This window comes from Oncorhynchus nerka, linkage group LG2 (genome assembly GCF_034236695.1).
Source record: "Oncorhynchus nerka isolate Pitt River linkage group LG2, Oner_Uvic_2.0, whole genome shotgun sequence".
Classification (NCBI taxonomy): domain Eukaryota; kingdom Metazoa; phylum Chordata; class Actinopteri; order Salmoniformes; family Salmonidae; genus Oncorhynchus; species Oncorhynchus nerka.
In genome coordinates, this window is record NC_088397.1 from 5,827,404 (window position 1) to 5,841,123 (window position 13,720).

The window sequence follows — 13,720 nt, forward strand, 5'->3', positions numbered from 1 at the left end:
ACTGATACCAACTTTCGATCCTGCAGTGCAAATTGGGATCCACTGTCACAATCAGGACCCAGTGACTGTAGGTTTGTACTCTGTGTGGAAGGAGAGAGGCAGGCTGAGTTTGTACTCACTGTCAACCTGTCAACTCTGGAAAGGATCCCAGTCCTAAATAGACGTCTGAAATAGACCTCCTGGTCTTTCTCTGTGCAGGCCACACCCCCTCCCATTGTTACAGAGTGTATGAACAGATTTTGAACAATGGCTTCCTAAAATGCTGTGTTGCTGACTAACACAGTAGGAAATGTTGTGGTAGATGTGGGCCATCACAGGGGAGTTCCCAGCTCTTCCACTCTGAACAATGAGGCATGGAAAGGGTAATGCAAGCTTCCTCTCTGGTTCCATTCCCCAATAGTAAGTGGATCATACTTGAATTGTGGTAGTAATATTGTCCCTGGACTTTGGCACCATAGAAAACACACACACACAATGTTTTACATTAGTTTACATTATTTAAATATGAAAAATGGCCTTTATACTGCAAAACATTATTTGTATGCATTGTAGAGCATACTGGGGGCTAGCTAATTGGAATGTAGAGGTGTAGTGACATGTATTGAGTAGATACATAGACATTTAAATGATTTAGCATGCTATCAATTAAACAAACACATTTTCTGTATATATAACCCATAGGATGAGCAGTAGAATGTAGAATATTTATTTTTCATTAGCGGATCAATCAAGTTCCATGCAGTTATCCAAACACATTCTTCATCAAGGATGAAAATAATACATATAGCTTTAAAAGACAATGTAGTAAACATATGTATATCATTAAACAAAAGTCGCTTAGGGAGAGGTGAAATTTACACAATTGTTACCCGGAGGAAAATGAGGGAGTGTCATGCTTTTCAGATTTCGGTCAAGGGGAGGGTTTAGTATTTTTTTTTTCAATTTAGTTCAGGGAGTGTCATGTAATTTGCAATCAATCAAATGTCACATTGCTCAGGGTTTGAGAATTAGTTGCTTATTATATCTCATGATGCCCCTCCTCCCTGATTCTCTGCTGGGTGTGCAATATCAAGTGCGCCAAGTGTGGTCTCAATAAAAGGATTGTTAAGTTCTGAATGAACAGAGTAGAAACTCAGATGGACAACTAGTAAAAGCACACACCAGATTCATTCAACCTACTAGATACGTCAGCTGCAAATACAACATACAAGTCACACAATGACATGTTTATACCTTCCAACTAGGCGGAGTCACCACTCACCACCTCTAAGATAGACTGATTGTTTCTCAGAGGACCTAGGTCTGTTCTTTTTACTGGTATTGTCATGGCCCTGCCTGAGTCCAGAGCAGCATGAGCAGAGAACTGTGGGAAATAGGACTGTGGTTAGTGTCGTTGGGGTGGATCTCTCCGGCCCTCCTCCCAGAGGTTTCTTCTCTCCGGCCCTCCTCCCAGAGGTTTCTTCTCTCCGGCCCTCCTCCCAGAGGTTTCTTCTCTCCGGCCCTCCTCCCAGAGGTTTCTTCTCTCTTCCAACATGATCAATAGACTATAGTGTAGGCCTAGGTTATACCAAGACCATAAACGGAGACAAACAGTGCAAAGGTATATTTCTAAGAAAATGTACTTTCTTTCCATAGTGTTTTGTACGATGGCACTTCAGGAGGCAAGGCTGCATATCTGTGTGCGCCGACTAAACCTACTGATGTCCTGTTCAGTTGGAGAGGGTGAACCTGAAGATGAGGAAAACTAGAGCTATGGCTAGAATTGATTTGAACAGAAACAATGTTTCATTGCAATGTTTTTCTTATTGACCTCTCAATAAGCCATGTTCAAGTAATTTCCATCATTCTTTATTTTTAAACCCCTATTTGTCCTCTTTTGTACACCTTTTTTGCTACCAGAGAGTAATAGGATATGGCATGTGTCAAAAGTGATTGATTGCTGACAGGTGTCAAAAATGATTGATTGCTGACCTTATGACCTGATGACGTGTACTGAATATGTGTTAGAGGGTGTTTGAACTTTTGGGGCCCATGCCCCCCTCCACCCCCCAGTTTTATCTCCCTTATGGTTGTTATCTATGAAGCAGGAATGTCTGGGGCTATAGATAGCGCTGGGGCCTCAGCATTATAAATGTCCAGAACAAGCCATTTTTAAGACCTGAATATGTGTGTGTGTGTGGGTGTGTGTGAGAAACAAGGAATGTGTGTGGGTGTGTTAGAAACAAGGTCCCTTGGGCATTGTGTCCATTTCAGGCTTTAAACAACAATTAAACAGCCATCTAAATAATGTTTCTCAGCCTAGTTTCCTATTGAGTTCTCTTTATATGTACAGGCACAGAGCTTCCAGATGGCTCCAGCCTAAGGATTTTCAGTGCATGTACACACGGGGAGATTAGAACCCCAAAGAAAAGATCCTAAAGGTACTTTCAGATTCAGGTTTATCATGACAGCCGCTTTATGAAAGGCATTTACTTATGGCTAAACAGCTTCTACACAGTTTATTAATTAATGCTGTGGGATGAAATTAGGTGTTTCTAGGAGGTCTTAAACAGATCTACAGTGAAACAAACATGTACACTTTACACACATATTTATTGACTTTTAAAAAGACCACAGTAACATGACAGAATTTGTGCAAAGGCAACGAAATCTGCTAGGGGATATTAAATGTACAACAGTAGTATTCTGTAACAAGCAATACGTGTTAAACATGAGGCACATGCAATCATGACCGCCTCTTTATGAAAGGCCTTTAATTAGGTGTTTCTAGGAGGGCTTAAACAAATATACAGTGAAACAAACATGGACACTTTACACACATTTTTATTGACTTTTAAAAAGACCACAGTAACATGACAGAACTTGTGCAAAGGCAATCATGACACTTTATGAAAGGCCTTTACTTATGGCTAAAATCTGCTAGGTGGGATATTAAATGTACAACAGTAGTATTCTGTAACAAGCAATAACAAGCAACGTGTTAAACATAAGGGACATGCAATCATGACAGCTGCTTTATGAAAGGCCTTTACTTATGGCTAAACAGCTTCTACACAGCTTATTAATTAATGCTGTGGGATGAAATTAGGTGTTTCTAGGAGGTCTTAAACAGATCTACAGTGAAACAAACATGTACACTCTACACACATATTTATTGACTTTTAAAAAGACCACAGTAACATGACAGAATTTGTGCAAATGCGACGAAATCGGCTAGTAGATATTAAATGTACAACAGTAGTATTCGGTAACAAGCAATACGTGTTAAACATGAGGCACAGGCAATCATGACAGCCTCTTTATGAAAGGCCTTTAACTATGGCTAAACAGTTTATTATTATGTGGGCATACCCAGGATTTACAGGCAGGACGTTTGATCTACACAGGGAGGGAAAACTTACGGAGTTATGATGGAGCGGGCAAGCGTCTTTGAGTTGGTGAATTCGAAACGAATAATGGTCTTGTAGCTCCCTTCAGTAACCACGAGCACAACCGTTCCATGATTTTAACTGGCGGCTTTATTCTGTAGTTTCAGTGAGAATTATCCCCTTCAGTGAGAACTATAAAGTAAATTAAAAATACAGTTAAGCACACTCTTACAACATTATCTTAGGAGTGACTTATTAGCTTGGTATAACTCTGAAGTGCTTACATACATAACAGTTTAACCGGCGTTATAACGGGTTCAGATTAAACACATGAATAAAGGAAAAAATACCTCATTGGCTGCTTATTACAGAAGGGAGGAAATCAAACTTCACACTTATTATTCCTGGCATGAATTCACACTTCATCCTAACATACACTCTTCAACCTTTATGAACTACACCCGATGACATGAAAACTTAGCTAACAGGATTGCCTTCCCTACAAAAGTGTGTTGCTACAATAAGGATCCCCGTTACAACAGTATTAGCTACGTAGTTCCGCTTGTATTATCATTTTCCCCGCACAGCGGACACATAAACAATACAAACAAAAGACAACGACATAACCTGTAAGTCTAACTGTCAGTTACAGGTCGGGGCTAACAGGACCCTTTATCTGTAAGAAATAGTAAACATTTTGGAATTATAACATGTGTTAAAATGTAGGTACTAAATATTTGGAATTAAATCACTGGTTTTAAAAATGTATCTCACGCTTTAAAGATAGGGGAAGAGGTCATTTCATATTTCGTTTTAGGGGGGTTATTAACTTTATGGAAAACAATATTCACACAAACAACACCGCTTAGAGCAGCTTGGAGATTATTAGCCATGTAAGCGGGGAGCAAAAGAGCGGATTTAACCAACTCTGTACAAACCCCGACACGGGGTATGATAACTCTGACGCGTACGTCTAATGATTATTGTAGATGTTTACAACTGAGGGAGTTGACAGTAGGTCAATGAGATGTATAAAGGCAAATTGACATAACGGACCTCAAAGACCAACAGCCTACTTAATAATATAGAATGCAGGGGTGTGTAATGAACATGTAACCATTATAAAACTAAAACAAACAAAAAATGTCTCGAAACACACCCATAGTTAGGGACAGAACGTGGAGCATATACTTTAACACTGTTACCACAGCTTTAGCGCAAACCCACAGCCCCGAATATTTAGCTGCCAGGACAGATTAAAAAAGAGATGTGAATAAGGGAATCCCTCCTAATAGATATTTCTGAAGGCTACTGGACATAGGTGATTGGGAAGCGACTGTTAGACGTAGATTCTCAGAAGCAATTTATAGTCTTTCCTACAATGGTATGTTATAAAGTTTGTAATAATGTACAACTGTAGGTCTCCAATGTTTTTACATAAAAACACTAATGATGCATGTTTAAATAGTAGTACAATTTGGTAATTAATTCGAACATGTCTTTAAAAAGTTAGTACTATATATTTTGGGTCTTAAATCAATGGTTTTAAAACAGTATCTCACCCTTTAACGAAGGGAAAATGTCCTTTCCAGCCATCAACCACGTCTGTCACGAAAAAAAAAAATACAGAAAATCCGGGTGCGTGTGCCTTATATGCTGTCGTAATAGGGTTGCAAGCCACTAAATGAACAACGACCGTGACGCTATATACCAAATGTGCTGACACAAGCACCTAACATAGACAATCACCCAACAATGACAACAAAGGCTACCTAAATATGGTTTTCAATCAGAGGCCGGTGTTGTCATTGTTGGGTGATTGTCTATGTTAGGTGCTTGTGTCAGCACATTTGGTATATAGCGTCATGGTCGTTGTTCATTTAGTGGCTTGCAACCCTATTACGACAGCATATAAGGCACAGTCATATGCAAAACCATAAAACTCTGACAAGAAAACAATGAAAACCTTAACACGACTACATGAATTGCCATTATTTTAGTTAACAGCCACCCATGGTTGAATTTGGTACTTTTTCTTTGTACATGCACCAAGCCTCCAAGGGGGGGTGACAACCGTATTCACAATGAGAAATATAGTCTAATAAAACAAATGTCTGCATAATGAAAGACATGGAAACTGTAGCCAACAATGTATTTTGAGCTGTTTTAAACGGGGATATTGTCAGTAAGGTCACAAACTAACAATAGACAATAGTTATTGTGGGCGGTTTAGGGTTAAAATATAGGGGAAGGATCATGAATGTTAGAGATTTGGTCACTGGGGCGATTTTGAAAGAGCGAGATTAGAACCACAAAGTAATAGGGTGGTAAGAGATCCTAAAGGTAATTTCATATTTCGGTTTAGGTGTTATTAACTTTATGTAAAACAATATTCCCACTATGTGGATTATAAACATGTACGTACATAGAGAGCCAACACATCAAGTATAACAGGGATGAGTGGGGATTCATAGTACAACAGGAGGCTTCTGTAACCTGCAATACGTGTTAAATATGTTTTACATACATCCATGACTGAATGGTTTCACAAACTACCTTTAAAGGTTTTGTAAGAAAGTTGTAACAGTCCTCATTCACCAGTCTAGAGATGAACCCAGAGACACCAAAAACATCAACGTTTAGAGCAGCTTGGAGATTATTACCCATGTAAGGGGGGGAGCAAAGATGACAACCGTATACCTAATGAGAAATATAGTCTAATAAAACAAATGTCTGCATAATGAAAGACATGAAAACTGTAGCCAACAATGTATTTTGAGCTGTTTTAAACGGGGACATTGTCAGTAAGGTCACTGAGACTAACAATAGACAATAGTTATTGTGGGCGGTTTAGGGTTAAAATATATGGGAAGGATCAGGAATGTTAGAGATTTGGTCACTGGGGCAAAAGAGGGAGATTAGAACCACAAAGTAAGAGGGTGGTAAGAGATCCTAAAGGTAATTTCATATTTTGGTTTAGGTGTTATTAACTTTATGTAAAACAATATTCCCACTATGGGGATTATAAACATGTACGTACATAAAGAGCCAACACATCAAGATATAACAGGGATGAGTGGGGATTCATAGTACAACAGGAGGCTTCTGTAACCTGCAATACGTGTTAAATATGTTTTACATACATCCATGACTGAATGGTTTCACAAACTACCTTTAAAGATTTTGTAAGAAAGTTGTAACAGGCCTCATTCACCAGTCTAGAGATGAACCCAGAGACACCAAAACATCAACGTTTAGACCAGCTTGGAGATTATTACCAATGTAAGGGGGGAGCAAAGAGCTGATTTACCTCTACGGTCAAATGCATCAATAGTTTTTAATGAAGGGGTCGCTGCATTCATTTAGATTATTTCAACATAGTCTAGAACCAGTAAGAACATAGAGTGAATGATCGGCTTTGTGCTATTGAGCAAGAGGCCTGACCCATTTCTATGTAAGAAGCCACACTTTTTATATTCAGCTTCTGAATTAACTAAATCATAAATATGTTTTTAAGTCAGCTTAATAGCTTGATACACTTCAATCATTAGAATAATTTGCATAATGTAGTTCAGATAGAGCACGAGCAGCAGGGCGGGCGATAGAGTACACAACTGTATCAACGGCTTGAATTTCTGACAAAATAATATAATCAATGTATACAATATATCTGTTTATTAGACCTACCAACATAGAACACAATAGTGTATATCATGGGTAACTCCCGTTTTCATGGTTAATGTATATGTTGTGCAAAGTATTTTGGATTCTCAGTCCACAGAATTGAACACCTATCAATTAACTCAAACTTTTTTTGTGTGTGTTTTGACTTAGTGGTTGTTTCTTTACTAACTAGGAAAACTCAACAGTGTGTAATTCTGAGAAACATTATTGAGCTGGTTGGTTTATTGTTGTTGAAAGCTTGAAATGTACCCACATTGAGAAGTGATTTTGCAGCAACAGTTTTAAAGTGGGTAATCGTATCATATATATATATATATGTTATATACATGTTTATATATATATATATATATATATCCTTGCATGTTTGAATTAGAGCTCCTTTAAAGTGTTTTAGATTATGATAATAATGTTATATTATTTTTATAATAATACATATCTGCAAACCAAATGTTTTTCTGAAAACCCCTTTTTGCATCTTCAATAGTTGTAGATGTTCCAACGTTCGTAGACCTTTCATACAAAAAGACCTAATACTGTCTGTTTCATCGGTTCCTCCGATACAGGATATTTGGTTTAGAGAACACAGGCTATGAATTCAAACAACAGGAGGGGATGTCGAGACATTCTGTCTGCAACCGGGGTGGGGGTCACCGGCCGCAGATTAGAGATATCTATGTTTAACCCCGGGTGGTCGGCTGATATCTCGACATGCCTTATGCATGATAGTGCACACCTTGGTTTCAAATGATTCTCTACAGATAGAATGGGGCTACATGCTTGGGCCCCTGTTGAACACACACCCACACCCTTTGTTTTTGAAACAAACACACACACACTCCTGCTGCTCCGTCACACGCACACTCATGCACGCACCCTGATTTTCCGTGTCTTTTTTCTTTGTGACAGACCGGGTGATGTCGGGAAAGGACATTTTCCTATCGTTAAAGGGTGAGATACATTTTTTAAACCAGTGATTTAATTCCAAAATATTTAGTACATACGTTTTAAAGACGTGTTAGAATTAATGACCAAATTGTACTACTATTTAAACAAGAATCATTAGTATTTTATGTAAAAACATTGGAGGCCTACAGTTGTACCGCACACTCACGCACGCACGCACGCACGCACCCGGATTTTCTGTATTTTTTTCTTCGTGACAGACGTGGTTGATGGCTGGAAAGGACATTTTCCCTTCGTTAAAGGGTGAGATACTGTTTTAAAACCATTGATTTAAGACCCAAAATATATAGTACTAACTTTTTAAAGACATGTTCGAATTAATTACCAAATTGTACTACTATTTAAACATGCATCATTAGTGTTGTTATGTAAAAACATTGGAGACCTACAGTTGTACATTATTACAAACTTTATAACATACCATTGTAGGAAAGACTATAAATTGCTTCTGAGAATCTACGTCTAACAGTCGCTTCCCAATCACCTATGTCCAGTAGCCTTCAGAAATATCTATTAGGAGGGATTCCCTTATTCACATCTCTTTTTTAATCTGTCCTGGCAGGTAAATATTCGGGGCTGTGGGTTTGCGCTAAAGCTGTGGTAACAGTGTTAAAGTATATGCTCCACGTTCTGTCCCTAACTATGGGTGTGTTTCGAGACATTTTTTGTTTGTTTTAGTTTTATAATGGTTACATGTTCATTACACACCCCTGCATTCTATATTATTAAGTAGGCTGTTGGTCTTTGAGGTCCGTTATGTCAATTTGCCTTTATACATCTCATTGACCTACTGTCAACTCCCTCAGTTGTAAACATCTACAATAATCATTAGACGTACGCGTCAGAGTTATCATACCCCGTGTCGGGGTTTGTACAGAGTTGGTTAAATCCGCTCTTTTGCTCCCCGCTTACATGGCTAATAATCTCCAAGCTGCTCTAAGCGGTGTTGTTTGTGTGAATATTGTTTTCCATAAAGTTAATAACCCCCCTAAAACGAAATATGAAATGACCTCTTCCCCTATCTTTAAAGCGTGAGATACATTTTTAAAACCAGTGATTTAATTCCAAATATTTAGTACCTACATTTTAACACATGTTATAATTCCAAAATGTTTACTATTTCTTACAGATAAAGGGTCCTGTTAGCCCCGACCTGTAACTGACAGTTAGACTTACAGGTTATGTCGTTGTCACCCCCCCTTGGAGGCTTGGTGCATGTACAAAGAAAAAGTACCAAATTCAACCATGGGTGGCTGTTAACTAAAATAATTGAAGAGTGTATGTTAGGATGAAGTGTGAATTCATGCCAGGAATAATAAGTGTGAAGTTTGATTTCCTCCCTTCTGTAATAAGCAGCTAATGAGGTATTTTTTCCTTTATTCATGTGTTTAATCTGAACCCGTTATAACGCCGGTTAAACTGTTATGTATGTAAGCACTTCAGAGTTATACCAAGCTAATAAGTCACTCCTAAGATAATGTTGTAAGAGTGTGCTTAACTGTATTTTTAATTTACTTTATAGTTCTCACTGAAGGGGATAATTCTCACTGAAACTACAGAATAAAGCCGCCAGTTAAAATCATGGAACGGTTGTGCTCGTGGTTACTGAAGGGAGCTACAAGACCATTATTCGTTTCGAATTCACCAACTCAAAGACGCTTGCCCGCTCCATCATAACTCCGTAAGTTTTCCCTCCCTGTGTAGATCAAACGTCCTGCCTGTAAATCCTGGGTATGCCCACATCATTAATGAATAAGATGTGTAGAAAACTGTTTAGCCATAGTTAAAGGCCTTTCATAAAGAGGCTGTCATGATTGCCTGTGCCTCATGTTTAACACGTATTGCTTGTTACCGAATACTACTGTTGTACATTTAATATCTACTAGCCGATTTCGTCGCATTTGCACAAATTCTGTCATGTTACTGTGGTCTTTTTAAAAGTCAATAAATATGTGTGTAGAGTGTACATGTTTGTTTCACTGTAGATCTGTTTAAGACCTCCTAGAAACACCTAATTTCATCCCACAGCATTAATTAATAAGCTGTGTAGAAGCTGTTTAGCCATAAGTAAAGGCCTTTCATAAAGCAGCTGTCATGATTGCATGTCCCTTATGTTTAACACGTATTGCTTGTTACAGAATACTACTGTTGTACATTTAATATCCCCTAGCAGATTTCGTTGCCTTTGCACAAATTCTGTCATGTTACTGTGGTCTTTTTAAAAGTCAATAAAAATGTGTGTAAAGTGTCCATGTTTGTTTCACTGTATATTTGTTTAAGCCCTCCTAGAAACACCTAATTAAAGGCCTTTCATAAAGAGGCGGTCATGATTGCATGTGCCTCATGTTTAACACGTATTGCTTGTTACAGAATACTACTGTTGTACATTTAATATCCCCTAGCAGATTTCGTTGCCTTTGCACAAATTCTGTCATGTTACTGTGGTCTTTTTAAAAGTCAATAAATATGTGTGTAAAGTGTACATGTTTGTTTCACTGTAGATCTGTTTAAGACCTCCTAGAAACACCTAATTTCATCCCACAGCATTAATTAATAAGCTGTGTAGAAGCTGTTTAGCCATAAGTAAAGGCCTTTCATAAAGCAGCTGTCATGATTGCATGTCCCTTATGTTTAACACGTATTGCTTGTTACAGAATACTACTGTTGTACATTTAATATCCCCTAGCAGATTTCGTTGCCTTTGCACAAGTTCTGTCATGTTACTGTGGTCTTTTTAAAAGTCAATAAAAATGTGTGTAAAGTGTCCATGTTTGTTTCACTGTATATTTGTTTAAGCCCTCCTAGAAACACCTAATTAAAGGCCTTTCATAAAGAGGCGGTCATGATTGCATGTGCCTCATGTTTAACACGTATTGCTTGTTACAGAATACTACTGTTGTACATTTAATATCCCCTAGCAGATTTCGTTGCCTTTGCACAAATTCTGTCATGTTACTGTGGTCTTTTTAAAAGTCAATAAATATGTGTGTAAAGTGTACATGTTTGTTTCACTGTAGATCTGTTTAAGACCTCCTAGAAACACCTAATTTCATCCCACAGCATTAATTAATAAACTGTGTAGAAGCTGTTTAGCCATAAGTAAATGCCTTTCATAAAGCGGCTGTCATGATAAACCTGAATCTGAAAGTACCTTTAGGATCTTTTCTTTGGGGTTCTAATCTCCCCGTGTGTACATGCACTGAAAATCCTTAGGCTGGAGCCATCTGGAAGCTCTGTGCCTGTACATATAAAGAGAACTCAATAGGAAACTAGGCTGAGAAACATTATTTAGATGGCTGTTTAATTGTTGTTTAAAGCCTGAAATGGACACAATGCCCAAGGGACCTTGTTTCTAACACACACACACACCCACACACATTCCTTGTTTCTCACACACACCCACACACACACACATATTCAGGTCTTAAAAATGGCTTGTTCTGGACATTTATAATGCTGAGGCCCCAGCGCTATCTATAGCCCCAGACATTCCTGCTTCATAGATAACAACCATAAGGGAGATAAAACTGGGGGGTGGAGGGGGGCATGGGCCCCAAAAGTTCAAACACCCTCTAACACATATTCAGTACACGTCATCAGGTCATAAGGTCAGCAATCAATCATTTTTGACACCTGTCAGCAATCAATCACTTTTGACACATGCCGTATCCTATTACTCTCTGCTACCTATACATACATTTTACCAATACATTTTTACATAGATGGTATTTTTATATATAACAATACATTACCAAACAAAGTCTTTAATCCCAGCCTTCAGCCACCCTCAGCCCATCCCACCTATCACCATAGACTGCCCTTGTTTGGTTTCCACGTGCCGTATATTTTTCAATTGTGTTGTGATGTTTTACAAAATGTTTGAATCTTTCTAAACGTTTAGTATCCACAGATTGTGAGCTAAAGATGAAAACCTTTCCTACGAGTGTTGTATTATTTATTGACTGACTATGGCTTTCCAGATCGCCCAACACTGCTATTTTTAAGGTTAATTTTAAGTGCATGTTGTGATTTTTTAACCATTCCTGAACCTGTGACCAGAAACAAGCTACATAGGGGCAATACCCGACTAAGTGATCTATTGATTCTGTCTCTTTGCAACAAAATGTACAGATCTCAGATTGTTGTATGCCCCATATATATAGCATTCTTTTGGTGGCAAGACTTTTATATAATAATTTAAATTGAAAAACTAAGTGTTGAGTCAAGTGTAGTTTTTTGTACCAGTTCATAAACCATGTGACATGGAATTGGTACATCGAACATTTCCTCAAATTTATTTTGCAACCTGTATGGCTCAGCTGTCAACATTTTTGTCCTCAGATGAAACTGGTATATTTTTCTATTTATACCAATTCCTTTCAGCCAATTTGTATCTTTAATATATGGCAGGCAAACAAGTTCCCTTTTCCACCTGCCCCCTCCATTTGTGTGGTAGTGCTGCAATCAGTTGGTTGTAAATTTGGATTGAGAAGAGATATATATATATATATTTTTTCGACAACCGCATTTCTATTCATAATATCATTAATAAATATTATACTTTTTTTTAATCCGTGAAGAATGTTATTTTATTAATCAATATATTTGAGTTTAACCATTACATTTGTTGTAATATTTGTTCTTTCTTTTCTGGAGGACAAAACAAAAATTGTAGTCAGCTTTGTATGGATCCGGGAGAATTGTCATCAACTGACACTAATTAGCATAACGGACAAAAAATATTACTAGAAAATATTCATAAAATTACAAGTGAAATATATTGAAACACAGCTTAGCCTTTTGTTAATCACCCTGTCATCTCAGATTTTGAAATTATGCTTTACAGCCAAAGCAAGACAAGCATTTGTGTAAGTTTATCGATAGCCTAGCATAGCATTATGCCTAGCTAGCAGCAGGCAGCTTGGTCACGAAAATCAGAAAAGCAATCAAATTAAATCATTTACCTTTGATGAGCTTCAGATGTTTTCACTCACGAGACTCCCAGTTAGACAGCAAATGTTCATTTTGTCCCATAAAGATGATTTTTATAGCCGAAACACCTCCGAAATCCACCGGAAACTGCGGTCACGACAACGCCGAAAAATATTCCAAATTAGAGCCATAATATCGACAGAAACATGGCAAATGTTTTTAAAAATCAATTCTCAAGGTGTTTTTCAAATATCTATTCGATAACATATCAACCGGGAAAGGTGGCTTCTTAGTAGGAAAGGGAGAAACAATGGCCGCATTTGTCTTTTACGCACAAAACACTCTGAGAGCCTCCAGCTGACCATTGACGCAATGTTGTCATCCAGGCTCATTTTTCAAAATAAAAGCCCGAAACTATGTATTGTGACACTAGACACAGTAGGGAAGCCATAGAAAAGAGAATCTGGTTGATATCTCATTCACTGCTCAATAGGGACGCATAGGAACGCAGAGCTTTCGAAATAAGAGTCCCTTCCTGATTGGATTTTTCTCAGGCTTTCGCCTGCACTATCAGTTCTGTTATACTCACAGGCAATATTTTTACAGTTTTGGAAACTTTAGAGTGTTTTCTATCCTAAGCTGTCAATTATATGCATATAGCAGCTTGTCCTGACAAAATAGCCCGTTTACTTTGGGAACGTTATTTTTTCCAAAAATGAAAATAGTGCCCCCTAGTTTCAAGAGGTTAATCTAAGTTTATGTGGAAAGTTGAA

General features: G+C 37.9%; 1 protein-coding gene and 1 long non-coding RNA gene across 5 annotated transcripts in view; one reads left to right on the plus strand and one right to left on the minus strand.

Moving 5' to 3' along the window:
• Positions 1-690: 690 nt before the first annotated feature.
• The window catches only part of LOC115116414 (zinc finger protein 501-like), a 29,143-nt gene continuing 16,113 nt past the window's right edge, over positions 691-13,720 (minus strand). The window contains exon 5 of one of the 3 annotated variants that reach the window (XR_010464663.1): positions 691-1,557. The gene's annotated coding sequence lies outside the window, so the exon portion shown is untranslated. Of the gene's footprint in view, positions 1,558-2,981; positions 3,561-10,759; positions 13,095-13,720 lie in introns of those variants that run through there. The other 2 variants (XR_010464662.1, XR_010464664.1) reach the window with 2 other exon arrangements.
• On the plus strand, positions 7,962-10,497 carry LOC135573349 (uncharacterized). Of its 2 annotated transcripts, XR_010464678.1 has the most exons (3): positions 7,962-8,000; positions 8,216-8,258; positions 9,538-10,497. It is a non-coding gene; the product is annotated as an uncharacterized LOC135573349 (long non-coding RNA). The 2 variants fall into 2 exon arrangements; XR_010464677.1 differs by having other exon boundaries at positions 7,968-8,258.